The 17,408-nt window shown below is 45.6% G+C and overlaps 2 long non-coding RNA genes across 2 annotated transcripts in view; both read right to left on the bottom strand.

Annotated features, from left to right (window-relative positions):
• The window catches only part of LOC137650015 (uncharacterized), a 406,947-nt gene that overhangs the window by 45,149 nt on the left and 344,390 nt on the right, over positions 1 to 17,408 (bottom strand). The gene's annotated exons all lie outside the window — the stretch shown is intronic.
• LOC137650010 (uncharacterized) overlaps positions 1 to 17,408 on the bottom strand; it is a 192,568-nt gene that overhangs the window by 32,568 nt on the left and 142,592 nt on the right. Inside the window, exon 4 of the long non-coding RNA XR_011045898.1 lies at positions 914 to 1,080. This is a non-coding gene — a long non-coding RNA (uncharacterized lncRNA). The remainder of the gene's footprint in view (positions 1 to 913; positions 1,081 to 17,408) is intronic.

Consider the following 17,408-nt stretch of genomic DNA (forward strand, 5'->3'; position numbering starts at 1 on the left):
CTTCCCTTTCAAGTCATCATAGATTCGACTGGCCTCCTCACATATGATTGTCTCGGTCACACTATCTACCGCCAACTGTTTCTCCTTTATCCAGATCAAAAGAAGCCTCTCCATCTCGTCGTGAATATCACTACGCAGCTTGGAAAGGATGGTTAATCCTTTGGAAGGCTTGGAGCTCTTTATAGCATTCTTCTTCTTGAAGATGGTACATATAGTTGATGTACTCCTCTAGTAATGGGCGCCAGCTCAAGTCACTCTTATGCCACTCTCATGTCTTGCGATTATTTCATGCTTCATCTCCATTGTCATCATACACTTTTTCTTCTCACTACCCTTGTATGTACTCGCTTGCTTTGGACCCATTGTTTATTTAATGAATTATGCACTGATTCACGAAAAAAACATGTAATAAAAGCAAACAATACGGCCGATGCTCGGTGATAACTTTACGCGACGGAGATCTGACGGGAAAGACCGAGTGATGCTGTCCTGGTGAGCAGCCTCTCGCACACGTGGCCACCTGGCGGCCGCCAAGGGAACTACTGTACAACGAATCTCAAATTTTTCCTCATATCTCAAATTTTTCCTCGTATCTCAGAATAAAAATTTGCTTGGAACTCTCCTCATATCTCAATTTTCTCGTATGTTGGGTTGCTCGGATCTCAAGGTATTACTGTACATATATATATATATATATATATATATATATATATATATATATATATATATATATATATATATATATATATATATATATATATATATATATATATATATATATATATATATATATATAGAGAGAGAGAGAGAGAGAGAGAGAGAGAGAGAGAGAGAGAGAGAGAGAGAGAGAGAGAGAGAGAGAGAGAGAGACAATCAGCAAAATACCTGGATAAGAAAACTGAATTTTGCTTACCAATAATATCCACTTTTTTTTTACATTAACATTAAGTACAGTATTTGGTCTTGAGTGGTGGTCGTATCGAGACAAAAATACCAGCAGCATTACCGTTATGTTAATTCTTTACAAAAATCTTCTTAATGAAAACTTTGGTCCTTCTGAATTTCATTTGAAGTTATATTCTAGAAGAGAAAAGAATTACTACAATCATAACAAAATTGTTGATAAAATATATCTATGAATTAAATGAATTATTTGTACTGTATCTAAATATGACATTAAATTAGGCAATCTTGGTAATAAGTTAAGAAGAAAATCATTGTAATATCTTAGTAAGAACCATCTTTCATGTAAGTCTCTAGTACTGGTTACTTTAGAATACTGTATATGCATTATAAGAACAATGTACACTGAATGTACAGTCCATCTAATGCTTCCAGATTCAAAGAAACCATTTTGAGAAATTATTTTCATCATCATCCAATTAGCAGCGAATTTTTAATAATCTTCTTTATAGATTATTGTATTTCATATAAGGAATATAATAAAGAATGGGAAATCACTTACTGCATACTATGCTATATGATTACCCAGTTATATGTAATACACTAACAGTACTACAGTATTGTATATAGACCATAATTCAATAGATATGCCATGCTTGGAATCATTACTTAAATGGTACAGCATTTAGAGAAAAAAAAATGAAAACCAAGACATTTAGTTCACTCTAGTAATAGAGGACATTTGGTTTCTTTAATAATGCTTACTAGTTACAAATTCTGTACTGTAAAATGCAGTCAAAGCCATCAAACTCATGTCATAGTTAAATTGCACAAAGCTGCTAGTGACAATTGTATAATATGGACTATAAAGCAGTACAGTACTGTAATTGATTTACATCAATTTTACCATGTATAAAGACACTTTGTATTGATGAGAGCAATTGAACAGTTTTCAACACTAACTCTTTAATTATAAAAAAAAAAAAATTACTGATAAAATCAATTAAGCAGGTTTCAACAGTAACTGTACATTAATCTAAATGCATAACACTTTACTATAAAACTATTTGGACTGAAGATTTAAACCATTGTCTGATTTCACTGTAGTTCAATCTTACTGTTTGTTAATGAGTAGGAACAATTGCGTTATCCCCTATTTAAAATCCTTCCCGATAGTTTTTCTATCCCATTAGCCTTGCTTTACTAGCAAAAACCACAAACTCATTAATGGTATCACATACATGTACTGTAATACTAAATTTTTCAACAGAATATGACAAATTCGTAGATAATTTATATTTTTCCTAACTATACAAACCTTAGCTATTTAATAGGGGTATTACTTTCGGCGTCGCTGAAATGACGAGCCATTAGAATTTTAACGAGGGTTTACTACCGCACCGCTAGGTAGCGGGTGGGGGGGGGGGTAGCTTGCTAACCCCCCACCCCCCTCTCACACCTGCGCTTGAGCTCACTTTACTTGGAGGTAGGACTTCAAGGGGGATAGAGCTGGCGGGCAAGTTTGATTGAATAGCTAAGGTTTATATAGTTAGGAAAAATACAAATTATCTGCAAATTTGTCATTTGACCCGTAACTGACATACAAACCACGCTATTTAATAGGGGTAACTCACTCATTAGGAAGGGTGGAACGTCCCAGCCAGTACTGGCTTTTGGCTTTGCCCGGGGGCTCATTATTTGAGTGTGTCAGTACTCAGCAATAAGGAGTCCCTGCACCTCGCTAGAACCTTGCTACGCAAGGACTGCGGCCTACGCAAGCTGTGTGGGAAGGTCTAATAAAGTGTGACTCGTCCTAGGAAGTTGACCTGTAGTCCTTTAGATGGAAACTTTAGGCTAGGACTTTCCCAATACCAATTCGCCAGGGTATGGGGACGCAACAGTATTAGCTTAATACTAAGAACACAAGGAAGCATGGTTTACCTGCAGTGGTTTGAGGTCAGCTGTGCAGAGAACCCAGGATGCTGCTTTCCCCAGGAGAGGGGAAGATGAAGTAAAGAATAAGGGCCAGACAAACCTTTTCATTCATGCAGACTAAGACAGGGTAACAATGCCTTCAACCTTCTGCTACTTGTCCAATAAGGAACCTGAGGTTTTAAACCAGCCATTGTGCAGCCACCACAGGGCTGATAGAGAATGTATCGAGCCTCCTGTGGGTCACGTCTAGCAGGTAGTGGGCTGTGAAGGTCGTCTGACGCTTCCACACCCCAGCCTGAAGAACCTGTGTCACTGAGAAATTCTTCTTGAAGGCCAGGGACGTAGCTACGCCCCTGACATCATGTGCTCTAGGGCGACGTGACGGAGGAGGGTCTGGATTCAGGGACATATGGATCACCCTACGAATCCATGCTGAGATGGTGTTCTTGGTGACCCTCCTCTTAGTCCTCCCAGTACTAATGAACAATGCTTGCACCAGAGGATGGACTGCAGCCGTTCTTTTGAGATACAGCCTCAAGCTCCTTACTGGGCACAGTAGGAGATGGTCTGGGTCATCTGTTACAGAACGGAGACTCGAAATCTAGAAGGAGTCGAACCGAGGGTCCGCCACCCCCGGATTCTGAGTCTTAGCAATAAATTCAGGAATGAATTTGAACATTACCTCCCCCATCCCCTTGAATGAGAGACCATGAAGTTCACCGACTCGCTTGGCCGAAGCCAAAGCTAGTAGGAACACCATCTTCCAAGTTAAGTGACGATCTGAAACCTGGCGTAATGGTTCATAGGGAGGTCTCTTAAGAGACCTGAGAACTCGAACCACGTTCCATGGAGGAGGTCTCACTTACGACTGAGGGCAGGTAAGTTCATAACTTTGTTTGAGTAGGGAAAGTTCCAGCAAGGAAGAAATGTCCATTCCTTTGAGCCTGAAGACTAGACTTAAGGCTGAGCGATAGCCTTTCACTGCCGAGACTGAAAGGCGCATTTATCCCGCAAATACACGAGGAACGCCGCTATTGCTGGAATTGTGGCATCGAGTGGAGAGAAACCCCTTCCACGATACCAACCACAGAAGACTTTCCACTTTGCCTGGTAGACAGATGCGGATGATTTTCACAGATGTCCAGACATCCTGATCGCAACTTGTTGTGAAAATCCTCTCTCAGCGAGGAGATGCTGGATAGTCTCCAGGTGTGAAGTCGTAGCTAAGCTACGGCTTTGTGGAAGATGTTGATATGTGGTTGTCTGAGTAGATCGTGTCGCGGAGGGAGTTCTCTCGGAAGGTTTGTTAGGAGTTGCAAAAGGTCCGGAAACCATTCCGCGTGATGCCATAGCGGAGTTAGGAGGGTCATTGAAAGATTGATCGATATTCTGGTCTTATTGAGCACCCTCCTCATCAGACAGAACGGAGGAAAGGCGTACACGTCGATGTTGTCCCACCGTTGTTGGAAGGCATCTTGCCAGAGCGCCTTGGGATCTGGGATCTGGGACTGGGGAGCAGTATAGCGGGAGCTTGAAATTCAACGCTGTTGCGAACAGATCCACAGTCGGGGAACCCCACAAAGTCAGGACTTTGTTGGCTACTAAATGATCCAAAGACCACTCGGTACTCACTATCTGAAACGCTCTGCTCAGATTGTCGGCCAGCTCATTCCTCTTCCCTGGAATGAAATGTGCCGATAGCGGAATCGAGTGGACTTCGGTCTATCTCAGTATCTCTACTGCAAGATGGGACAGCTGCTTCGAAAAGGTACCTCCTTGCTTGTTGATGTAAGCCACTACTGTGGTGTTGTCGCTCATCACCACCACGGAGTGACCCGCCAGGTATTGTTGGAACTGTTGAAGGGCCAAGAAAACGGCCTTCATCTCTAAAAGATTTATATGGATGCACTTTTCTGATTCTGACCACAGGCCTGAGGTCCTGTGGTGTAGAACGTGGGCCCCCCCACCCCTTCTTTGAGGCGTCCGAAAACCGCATCAAATCCGGGGGGAGGACAAGAAGATCCACCCCTCTTCGTAGGTTCTCGTCTATCACCCACCACTGGAGGTCCGTCCGTTCCGCAGGTCCCATATGGATCATGACGTCCGGGGAATCGTAACCTTGATTCCACCGGGACTTGAGTCGCCACTGGAGGGATCTCATCCTGAGGCGGCCGTTGGGAACTAGACGACCCAAAGATGAGAGGTGACCGAGGAGACGTAACCACGACTGGGCTGGAAGCTCTTCTCGTCTGAGAGAAGGGCTTGCGACCTTCCTCAGACTTGCTATCCTGTCATCTGATGGGAAGGCTTTGTGGAGATTGGTGTCTATAATCATGCCTAGGTCTTTGAGTGGCAAGCAGAGAGGACTTCTCGAGATTTACTATGATCCCCAGATCCTGACAAAGTCCCAGAAATTTGTCTTGGTGTTGAAGAAGGGATGACTCCGAGTCTGCTAGGATCAGCCAGTCGTCCAGATAACGGAGGAGACCGATGCCGATCCTGTGTGCCAACAGTGATATTAGGGTGAAAACACTGGTGAAAACCTGTGGTGCTGTGGAGAGACCGAAACACAGCACCTTGAACTGGTACTCCTTGTTGTCTAGGCTGAATCTTAAGTACTTCCTTGAAGACGGATGGACTGGGATCTGGAAGTAAGCGTCCTTCAGATCCAGTGTACACAGGATGTCTTGCGGTCTCACTGTGAGTCTGACCGTGTCTGCGGTCTCCATACTGAACGGAGTTTATTTGATAAATTTGTTCAGAGACAAGAGGTCGATGACTGGTCTCCAACCTCCAGACGCCTTCTTTACAAGAAAGAGTTGACTGAAGAAGCCTGGGGACCCGCTGAGGACCTCTAGGAGAGTGCCCTACTTCAACAAGGTCTGGACTTCTGCCCGAAGGGCCTGCCCCCTTGCTGATTCCATGGCAAGGGAGCTCAATGACACTGGATTCGTCGTCAGGGGATATCCCTGATTGATTACGGAAATCGTCCAAGAATCGGCCCCGAGTTGCTGCCACCTATCTGCGCAACTTTGTAGGCATTCCCCAACTGGTGGACATACAAGGGGACTGCCAATCCTAGCGTTTGTGGCCTTGGCTGCTCCCTCTAGGATTTTTCCCCTCCCCTGGAGGACTTCTTGCCTTTCCTGTCCTTGACAGGAAAGGGCTTAGACACCACTGTCTTCACTGCTGTTGACGGTTTTGTGGTCTTGGTAGGACAGGGCTGATGGGGTGTTGGAGGCTTATAGGGCTTGGATGTCAAAGCCCTATGTAGGAGGAGTTTTGGTGGGACTTCCTCCACCTCTCAGCAGCATGCTCCACGTCTTTAGGCTCAAACAGATTCGTTCCCTCCATGGAAGAATGTCTGAGCCTGCTTATCTCGGTGCTAGGGATCTTTTGATGGAACCTCTCAGCCACCGCATCCCGACGTTTCTGGATGGTGTTCGCCCACAAGTTTGAGACTTGGTGGGCCAGAAACTCGATCGTGAGAGTGCCTGACAGTAGGAAGGTCTCCATAGCTTTCCTGGTACGTTCTTTGGAGAAATCCTCCGAACGTATCAGGATACCTAAGGTCCCTAACCAGATGTCAAGCCACGAAGTGGCCTGCATAGCACACTTCGCAACCTTCTCCTGATTAAGGATCTCAGTCGCCGAGAATGAGACCTGCCGGTTGGAGAGTCTCTCAAGAGGGACTCCCCTGGTAAGCTCCTCCAAAGAATGGTGAAGGGGAAGAGCTAAACAAGGCTCCTCTAAGATCTCGAAGTACCTCCTCTGCTGAACGCGAGGAGGTGGGAGAAGCTTCTTGCCGGCACTGGATTGGCTGGGAGGTGGCTAGCTCAGAGAGCTGGACCGCGATCTTGTCCCTGGTACTCTTGACCCCTTGAGACCAGGGAAGAGCCGCACTGGCCTTAGAGGGTTTTTGAGTCCCAAATACTCAGTCCAAGACCGTGTCTTTGCCTTCTCGAGGGGGAATCTCTGGGTCAGCAAACCCATTGAGAGTCCTCATAAGGGTCAGAAATTACCAAAATGCATGTTCTGACTCCTGTAGCTCTCCTCCGGATGGACTCGCAGCAAAGTCTCCTGTCCCTAAAGGCTCTTCTTGGGGAGAATCGCGGACGTTCTCCGAGTGACTGGCTGGCTCCATTCTAAGTCTTGACGATGATTTCAGTACTGTTTTAGAGTCCTTTGACTCCCTCCTGGGAAGGATGCAGGACTCCAACAACGACGGTGAATGTTTGCGCGCACGCGGGCACGCAGTATCAGGATGAAGGTCCCGTGGGCATGCGGGTGAGAGATCGCGCCCCCGAGAAGATGTTGTAGGGCGTTCTCCGAGTGACTGGCTGGCTCCATTCTAAGTCTTGACGATGATTTCAGTACTGTTTTAGAGTCCTTTGACTCCCTCCTGGGAAGGATGCAGGACTCCAACAACGACGGTGAATGTTTGCGTGCACGCGGGCACGCAGTATCAGGATGAAGGACCCGTGGGCGTGCGGGTGAGAGATTGCGCCCCCGAGAAGATGTTGTAGGGCGCGCGCGCGCAGGAGAGATATCCCTTGCGCGCGGGCACGCAGTCAGAATCTGCGTTCGTTGGCGCGCCTCTTGTAGGCACACGTCAGGCTGGCGGTGTGTAGCTGCTGTAGGGGATGGCCGTGGGCGCGCAGGAGATCATTGGCGCGTTGGAGAGCACTGGCGTGCAGGAGAGCGCTGACGCGCAGGAGCGCACTGGCGCGTTGGCGAGCGTTGACGCGTACGAGAACGTTGGCGCACAGCGCACGCAGTAGGTTGAAGGTGCGCAGTAGCGCGCTGGCTAGCAGGTGAGCGCGCCAGGAACAGTAGCAGGTGAGCGCGCCAGTAACAGTAGCAGGTGAGCACCTGTGCGCTATCTCAGGAACCTCAGCAGGTGAGCGCCTGTGCGCTATCAGTGAGGTCAGGTGATCGTTGGCGCGTATGCTTAGCATGGCGTAAACGACGTGTGCGCGTGATGGTGCATATGCTCTTGTTGCCCCGAAAGGACCGATACCTGACTATGAAAGACAGGTTTAGTTGGCACAAAAAGCACATCAGCTTCCATGAACGGTGACGGCAGGTCAGCAGGTCTGGCGGGAGGGAGGTCGACGTATCCTTTGAAAGGACGACCTTCCACCGAAGGGGATCGCAAACGATCAGCAGAGAGGTCCATGGTTGTAGCCGGAACAGTCGGTGATCGATGGCGAGGCTCCTCTGCGGCGGACTGCAACGACGATGATGAACCGAGGAGGCGCATCCTCACCATCTTATAAGGTGAAGGAAGGCCTCTCCGGTGAAGAGAAGGGCGAGCCTTGCGACGTATATGCCCTCTGGGGGTCGTTAGATCAGCTAGCTGACCTTCAGCAGTCCTCCGAAGAGGAGTCTCTGTGAGTGAACTCCCCCGAGGGGAAGAATCACCGGCAGGAGAGACTGTTGGGCTTAGTTTCTCCCTCGTAGGTTGAGCAGGAACGGGAGAAACTAAGCCTTCAGCTACTGCGGGATGAGAAGAGGCAGAGGATACCGCATTGGATACCTCTGACACCACAACGTCGACAATAGACAGAGGATCAACCTCTGCCAGAGTCGGCGATTGTTTGACGGCGGCACCCAATCGTATGATGTCAATAAGTCCTTCCTTGGAGGGCGAACCCTTGAACCCCAAGGAAGACCAAAGCTGGAATAAATTTGTTACATTTAAATTAAATTTAAATCCTCTCCCGGGGGAAGAGGTGGAGCTGCCTCGCTAGGGGAGGCAACACCATCTCTCGAACCCCGAGATCGGGAAACAGAACCACGGTCTACACTACCACTCATCGATCTCTCGCAAGAGACCCATCGAGTGGGAGCTTTGGATGAGGTTTGGGCAACGGGAGAAGAGTCCTTGGGATTTTCTCCTTTCAAAGAAAACTTTGAAGGAGAAATATCCCTCCTGGACTTCTTCTTACGTTGCCGAGAAAACCTCTCCCACTGTGAGGTAGACCACTCCCTACACTCACCACACTTATTACCACTATCACACCGTTGGCCTCTACAGTAAGGGCAAAGGGTATGAGGGTCCGTCTAGACAGCCCACATGAATGTTCCACAAAGGCGGTCGGGAAATCCAGGACAGGTGCGCATATTCGCAGAGACCAACTTCACACTCAAAATTGTAGGAGAGAAAGCAAAAAGACATTAATGGCTGTCAGAGAGGCAAGGGTGAGAGCGGACACGTCCGACTACCACCTGAACCGAGAGCAAAGTGAGCTCAAGCACAGGTGTGAGGGGAGGGGTACCAAGCTACCCTCCCCTATCCCCCACTAACTAGCGGTGGGGTAGTAAACCCTCGTTAAAATTCTATTGGCTCGTCATTTCAGCTACGCTGAAAGTAATATCCCTATTAAATAGCGTGGTTTGTATGTAAGTTACGGAACAACTGTATATTTCATAGCTAAACAAATCCGAATCATTTATAAAGGTAACAATATCTGGTTATCAGCTGTTCACCCATGCTATGGGCAAGTGCTGTAGCCTCAGCAAAGCTGGTCACTCTTATAGTCAAGACTTTAGGGGTTAGACGAGGCAGGACATAAAAATATACGACTCGGGTTTGTATAGCTAGGAAAAATACAATAGTTTTGAAAATTAGTAGTTTGTTCCTACACGAATACAAACCCTCATCTTTTCTAAGTTGAATTTTCCTGAGCTGGGAGAAAGTCCAACGGCCATCTGCTTATCCCTAACTCAGTTATATAATTATGATATCCTAGACATAAGGTGTCATCTTGAGGGACCTTAGAACTTTAATAGACTCCAAGCTGGGGGTTTTAGTTCCTGAGGTGGGCAGGACTGCTCAAAAGCTTTTAATCAGACCTGAATGTTTCCTTGAAGAGAAGAAATTCCCTTCAATATAAAAACATAGCTTAAGGCTGAACAATAGCTTTTTAACCAACGTGACAGAGAGACTTCTCCTGTTGTAGGAGCACTAGAAAATCTGAGATTAGGGGAATTCCTGTAGTGGCCTAGAGTGAAGCAATACTCCTCCTACAACACCAATCACAGAAAAGGGACCACTTTGCTTGATAAAACGCTGCAGAGGACTTAGGGAGGTATCCCAAAAGTTGCTTCACAGCTGGTCTCGAAAACACTCTCAGCATAGGAGTTGGATAAACTTCATCTGTGAAGAGACAGGCAGTGGTCTATGTAATGAAGCTTTTTCACATGAGACGTTACTGTCACATTTTCCGAATCCCTTACTTTGTTCAGTACATGACGAATAAGGCACAATGGGGCGGAGGCATAAAAGCCCATCCTGTCCCACTGGTGTTCAAATGTCCTCCATTGCCACTGCTGAATCTGGGACTGGAGAACAATACATCGGGAGTTTGTTGTTTAGCTAGGTGGTGAACATGTCCAATGTGAGGAAACCTCAAAATCGAAAATACTCGCCAACTATTGAGGAAGCAAAGACCATTCTAATCCAACTGTCATCCCCAGTCTGCCTAGATTGTCTGCCATCATGTTCACCTTTCCCAGGATAAAACAGGCAGAAAGGAAAACCAAGATTATTTACACCTAGTAATGCACACCCACTGCAATACAGTATAGCAGGTGGGAAACTGAGCCTCATTGTTTGTAGACGTAGGTTACTTTGTCAATTTGTCTCTTATTAACTCATCTAAGAGGCTTTTTATTGTTTCTGAAAAATGGAGGAATGCTACGTATACCGCTTTCACTAATAGGTAGTTCATATGGAAGATCCTGTCTTCTTGTGAACATATCCCTGAAATTTGTTTTTAACATAAATGAGCTCCCCAGCCTTGGCATGAAGCATCTGTGAAGAGAAGAAACTCTGGAGGAGCAGCTTGAAGTACAGGTCTTGCTAACAAGTTCTCTCTCAACCACCACTGGAGATCTATTCTCAGTTCTCAAGGGACTTTCAGTAGAGCTGCAGGTGGGTATGAAACTTGTGACTACCGGTGTTTTACTGTTCATTGTAGTAAGCGAAAGTGCATCCTCCCGAAGGGAACTAACTTCTCTAGGGAGGTGAGATGGCATATGTGTGTCTGCCAGAAGTGAACTGGGAAAGCTTGCCTTTTAAGACAGGGAACTGCCACTAGTTTTAGTACTCTGACATTGGATATGCTCTGGCTTGGCATAAGTCTAAATTCGTGCCTAGGTAACGAAGACGATGCTGAGGTTCGAGCTTGGACATCGATTGGATCTTCAAGTCACAGCAAAAGTAGAGAAGGAGATACCTGTGGAATAAAAGTTCAGATATTCAGGAGTCTGGTGTAAGCCTAAGCCGAGACCAGGGAAAATAGACGAATAATGACTTGAGGTGCTGTGGCCAGTCTGAAGCACAGCACCTTGAAGTGGTAGATCTTGTCACTGAAAAGGAATCTCAGAATTTTCTGGATCTGTGATGGATGGAACCTGAGAGTAGGCATCTTTCAGGTCTATGATCACCATGAAGTCATTCTTTCTGATGGTCTGAAGGACTGTGCCCAAGTCTCATCTTGAACCCGGTTTGGAGTACAAACTGGTTCAAGTACGAAAGGTCTATGACAGGCTCCAGCACCCTTCTCAACTTCTTTACCAAAAAACAGTGCCAAAAACCCTTGAAGACCTGTCTAAAACCTCCTCTATGGCGACCTTGGCAAGCATCTGAGACGTTTCCTCCTCTAAAAATAGGTTTTTCAGGTTCCACTCAGAACATTATGAATGGCTTACCTGCAGTTGGTTGAGGTCAGCTGTGCAAAGGACCCTAAACACCAATTTCCCCAAGAAGGGAGGATGAAGAAAAGAAAACCATTCATTCTTATTCATCAAATCAGACTAAAACTAGGTAATCAATGCCATCCACCTCCTGCTACTTGTCCATAAAAGGAGCTTCAGGTGTTGAACCAGTTGTTGAGCAGCCACCAAAGGACCGATAGAAAACGTATCGAGTCTCCTGTGGGTTACGTCTTGCAGATACTGGGCGGTGAAAGTTGTTTGACACTTCTAAACGCCAGCTTGAAGAACCTGCACCACAGAGTAGTTTCATTTGAAAGCCATGGACGTAGCAATGCCCCTGATGTCGTGTGCTCTGGGTCGAAGTGTCAGAAGAGGATCTGGATTCAGTGCTAGGTCCATGACCTTATGAATCCAGGCAGAGATGTTCTTCGTGATCCTACTCTTGACCTTCCCCGTGCAGATGAAAGTGTGTTGACACTAGGGGCGAGCTCTTATTGTTTCCTTGAAAAAAAGAAAAAAGAGCCTCCAGTTTCTATTTCTCACAGTAACTATTGATCAGGATCATTGGTGATGTTGCAAAGGCCTCCCAGACCAAAGGGTTCAGATTCTGGGATCTGAGCTGCTAGAAACCAGGCTGAGCATTACTTGGGCCATTGTCGTGAATGAGAGACATTAAGGGTGTCCTATGGGGTTCGCCGACTCTCTTGGCAGAAGCCAACACAAGCGGAAACCCTGTTATCAAGGGCAGGAGACCTCTGTAGCTTGGAGTCCTGGAACGAGGTTTCCTTTCCAACTAAGGGTCTGTTGGCTCGAAACTCTGTATGAGGGGCAATGTCGATGTGGAGAAGGTTAATTTCTTCTGGTCTGAAGATGAGGCTCAAGGACTAGCGGTAACCTTTCCTCCCAAAGGTAACCGAAGAACACCCCTAATGCTGGCATAGTGGTATCGAGGGGAGGGATACCCCTTCTATGATACTAACTTACAGTCCACTTAGCCTGGATTGGCCCAAGCCAAAGATCTATCCATTTGCTACCTGCTGAAGGAGAAACTCTCTGAGAGAGGAGTTAGATAGTCTCCAGGCATGATGTTGCAGCAAAGCTACTGCTTTGTGAAAGATGTTCACACGTGGTTGTTTAGTCGCCGAAGGGTTCTCTCAGGATCTCCGTCAAGAGTTGTAGATAAGTCGACTAAGCATGAAGTTTGTTGGGCAAGACGAATCTTGCTGACGGGACGAGTCTGTTAGGCAAGACAAATCTTGCTGACGGGATGAGTCTGCTGGGCAAGAAGAGTTTGATGACCTGTTCCTGAAAATCAAAGGCGGGGAATGGATGAATCTAATTCTGGTAGGATCTTTCAGGATCTACGTCAGTAGGCGAAATGAGTCTTCTAACATGACAAGACTGCTGACAACAAGGCCTGCTCTGAAGGGCAATGGCAGGGAATGGGAGAACCCAATTCCAATGGGAGGAATCCCCCGAAGGGAAGACCAACCAGGAAAAGGAAGATTCTCTCAAGGATAGAAAAAGCTGCCAGCATTTGCTACCGATGTCAACAATCCTGCCAGCAAGCAGAGAGATTGCTGCATAGTGGCTGGTGGAGGAGCTACTCCCTAGGCAGGGAGTGGATGAACCCCTCTCTTCGTTGGAAGAATCCTCCGAAGGGGAGATTAATTGATTGATTTGAAGTTCTCTGGCATCCTGACATCCGAAGGGGAGAAGGAAGTCTTTTCCGCAGACGGGAAAGACATGATGAACATCTGTTGCCGTAGTTGGTAATTCTCCCCACAACAGAAGGGAGAATTCCACCCCTTAGAAGCGATTATCTTGGACGTACTTTCTGTTTCCCATCTCCGAATTCTAGCCCAAGTTGAAGGTCGACATCAGGCGTTGTACGAGAAACGAGCCACATCTCAAACCGAGTTCCCCTTGAAGGAGGGTGGTACCTCTTGTTCACAGGAATTTTGCCCTCATCTCAGAGAGGTTTAAGAGGCTGTCCTGTTCAGGGTCTGAACATAGCTGACACATCATGCATGGTTAAGTAACCTGCAGGATAGCCACTTCAACTGGAGGATGGACTGTAAGGATGATTTTGAAAATGAATACTTGTGAGGAAGAACCATAAAGAAAAGGCAACCATTTGATAAACCACCAAGTATCGATAAGAAGCTTCTGTACTGGAAGCTGGAACCTCCAATGGGGATACAACAGTGTTCTCCGGAACAACCTCTGGGGCCAGTCGCCAGATCAGGGGACACGACTATGACAATTGGTATCAAAGTTTGACAAATTTGGAAGTAGAGTAATTTGTATTTTTCCTAAAGTACGAACCTTCAGCTATTTAATAGGGGTTATCTTTTGGCGAAGCCAGAAGACTAGCCATTAACACTTTAATGCGAGGTGGCAACCACCCAATCCCTAGTTAGTGGGAGGGTGGAAGGGTATCAAGGGTAACCGGTTAACCCCTCTCACTCACATATCAGTGATATTTCACCACTTTTGATTGCAGGCAGGTGATGGTGAGACACTTTGTATAAATAGCTAAAGGTTTGTATGCTAGGAAAAATACAAATTACTTCCAAATTTGTCATCTGTTCCGTCACTAAACAAACCTAACGCTATTTAATAGTGATGACTCACCCGTTAGGTGGCTCTGACCTCTGTATTGGTCATTGGCCCAGATTTTTACCTGTTCAAAGTTAGACCAATGGAAAAACCCTTGACACCTCACTAAAAGGAGACATTGTGTAATGTGCCCGTAGCAGCTTGAGCAACCTGTGTGGTTATGAGGAACAAGCAATGTGGCTGTCTAGGTAAGAATATTCAGTTTAAAAATAGGAATTTTAATTCAAACATAGATGTTCCAAATGGCCACCTTGCAAGGAGTATCGGGGACATGTACAAGGTCACACAAGGGAAATGGCTATTACTTTCAGATAGACAAGACCACTGAGCAGAGGACCCATGGCGCTGTTCCCAAGAGTGGCGAAGATGAAAGAAAAGAAAGGAGACAGTCATTCTTAACATTCTTACAGACTACTGTAATCCTTGGTAACCAATGCCCTCAACCATCAGCTACTTGTCCATCAAAGGAGTCTGAGGTATATCTAAACCACCTGTTGTGCAGTCACCACAGGACCAATAGAAAACGTCTCCATGTTCCTGTGAGTCATGTCTTGCAGGTAGTGGGCAGTGAAGGTTGTCTGACGCTTCCACACATCAGCTTACCACAGAGTAAATGCGTTTGAACTTGAGGAGCATGCTAATGCCCTTGATGTCATGAGTTCTAGGTCGTCAACTAGGAGGAGGGTCAGGATTCAGTGCATGGTCGATGACTTTGCAAATCCAGGCAAAGATGGTATTCTTTACGACCCTTCTCTTGATCCTCCCTGTGCTAACTAAAAGCGCTGGAATGCAAGGATGAGCTGCTACAGTGTGTTCAAGATAATATCTCATACTCCTCACTGGGCACATAGTTGATCTGGATTATCGGTTACAGAACGAAGACTTGCAATCCGAAAAGCCCTGGATCTAGAATTCGTGACCGCTGGATTTTGAGTCTTTGCAATAAAACCCGGGACGAACTCGAGTGTCACCTTCCCCTATCCCCTTGAGTGGACGACGTCGTAGAATAGACCATGAAGTTCACTAACTCTCTTTGATGAAGCTAAAGTGAGTAGGAACACCGTCTTCAAAGTGAGATGGTAATCTGTTGCTTGGCATAATGGTTCATAAGGATCACCTTTCAGGGACAGAAGGATGCGAACCACATTCCAAGGACGAGATCTAACTTCTGACTGGGGGGAAGTGATATTACAGCTTCATATGAGGAAAGATAACTCCAACGAAGAGGAAAGATCGACTCCTTTCAGTCTAAAGGCCATGCTTAAGGTTGGGCGGTTGCTTTTCACTACCAAGACCGAGAGGAGCTTTTCCTCCCTAAGGTATACAAGGAACTCATTATTACTGGAATAGTGGCATCGAGAGGAGAGATACCCCTTCCATGACACAAACCACTGAAGACTATCCACTTTGTCGTAGAATAGACCATGAAGTTCACTAACTCTGTTTGATGAAGCTAAAGTGAGTAGGAACACCGTCTTCAAAGTAAGATGGTAATCTGTTGCTTGGCATAATGGTTCATAACGATCACCTTTCAGGGACAGAAGGATGCGAACCACATTCCAAGGACGAGATCTAACTTCCGACTGGGGGGAAGTGATATTACAGCTTCATATGAGGAAAGATAAGTCCAACGAAGAGGAAAGATCGACTCTTTTCAGTCTAAAGGCCATGCTTAAGGCTGGGCGGTTGCTTTTCACTGCCAAGACCGAGAGGAGCTTTTCCTCCCTAAGGTATACAAGGAACTCGTTATTACTGGAATAGTGGCATCGATGGGAGAGATACCCCTTCCATGACACAAACCACTGAAGACTATCCACTTTGCCTGGTAGACTGATGCAGAGGATCTTTAGAGGTATACAGATATACTTCTCTCGCAACTCGTTGCGAAAAGCCTCTCTGAGAGAGGAGATGCTGGATAGTCTCCATGTGTGAAGAAGTAGGGAAGCTATAGCTTTGTGAAAGATGTTCGTGTGGTTGTCTGAGTAGATCTGGTAGTGGGGGGAGTTCCCTTGGTAGCTCTATCAGGAGCTGCAGAAGGTCCGGAAATCATTTCACGTGATGCCATAGCAGAGTTCTGAGCATCATACATAAGTTTTTGGGTGCTCTGGTCTTGTTGAGCACCCTTCTCATCAGACAGAATTGGGGAAAAGCGTACATATCAATGCTGTCCCACCGTTGTTGAAATGCATCTTCCCAGAAAGACTGGGGATCCAGAACTTGGGAGCAATAAAGCAGGAGCCGGAAGTTCAGGGACAGAGAACAGGTCCACAGTCGGGAAATCCTACAAAGTTGATTATCAGATGATTCAAAGACCATTCGGAGCCCACTATCTGAGTCGCTTTGCTCAGATTGTCTGTGAGCACATTCCTTTTGCCTGGAATGAAGCACACAGATAGGGACACCAAATGTTCTTCTGTCCAATGTAGTCTCTCTACTACTAGATGGCATAGGGGCTGCAAAAAGGTACCGCCTTGTTTGTTTATGCATGTCATTACTGTGGTGGTGTTGTTCATCAACAAAAGTGTGTGATCTTCCAAGTACTGTAGGTAGTGCTCTAGCCTCTGTACCTTGGTCTTCCACTATCCTGGGGTAGAGTTATCTTGCTTAAGGGTATACTTGGGCACTATTTCATCTTATTTCTCTTCCTCTTTTTTTTAAAGTTTTATAGTTTATTTATGAGATGTATTTCAATTTTGTTACTGTTTGTAAAATTTCTTATTTTAATTGTTCCTTACTTCTCTTGAGTTTGTTTATTTCCTTTCCTCACTGAGCTATTTTTTCCTGTTGGAGCCCTTGGGCTCATAGCATCCTGCTTTTCCAATTATGGTTGTAGCTTAGCTAATAATAATAATAATAATAATAATAATAATAATAATAATAATAATAATAATAATAATAATAATCTATATATTAATACGATACCTATATACAGTATTAATATGATAGTGTGTGTTATTTATTTTGTGTGTCACGCTTTAAAGAAAACGGAAATAATTTCATGGTATACTCGTGTGTCACGCTTTAAAGAAAACAGAAATAATTTCATGGTATACTCTTACAAATTCACATTGGACTTTGATTACTTAACCAAAGCACATCTTATATAGTTTTCCCAATTTTGTCTTTAGCACCTGACTCTTTTTTTTTAAATATTAGACAAAAAATAGAGTTCTATTAATTTCTATAACCTAGATTATAAAATTAATCTCGGGCCTTTTCGTTTA

The sequence above is a fragment of the Palaemon carinicauda genome, chromosome 11 (genome assembly GCF_036898095.1).
Source record: "Palaemon carinicauda isolate YSFRI2023 chromosome 11, ASM3689809v2, whole genome shotgun sequence".
NCBI classification, from domain to species: Eukaryota; Metazoa; Arthropoda; class Malacostraca; order Decapoda; family Palaemonidae; genus Palaemon; species Palaemon carinicauda.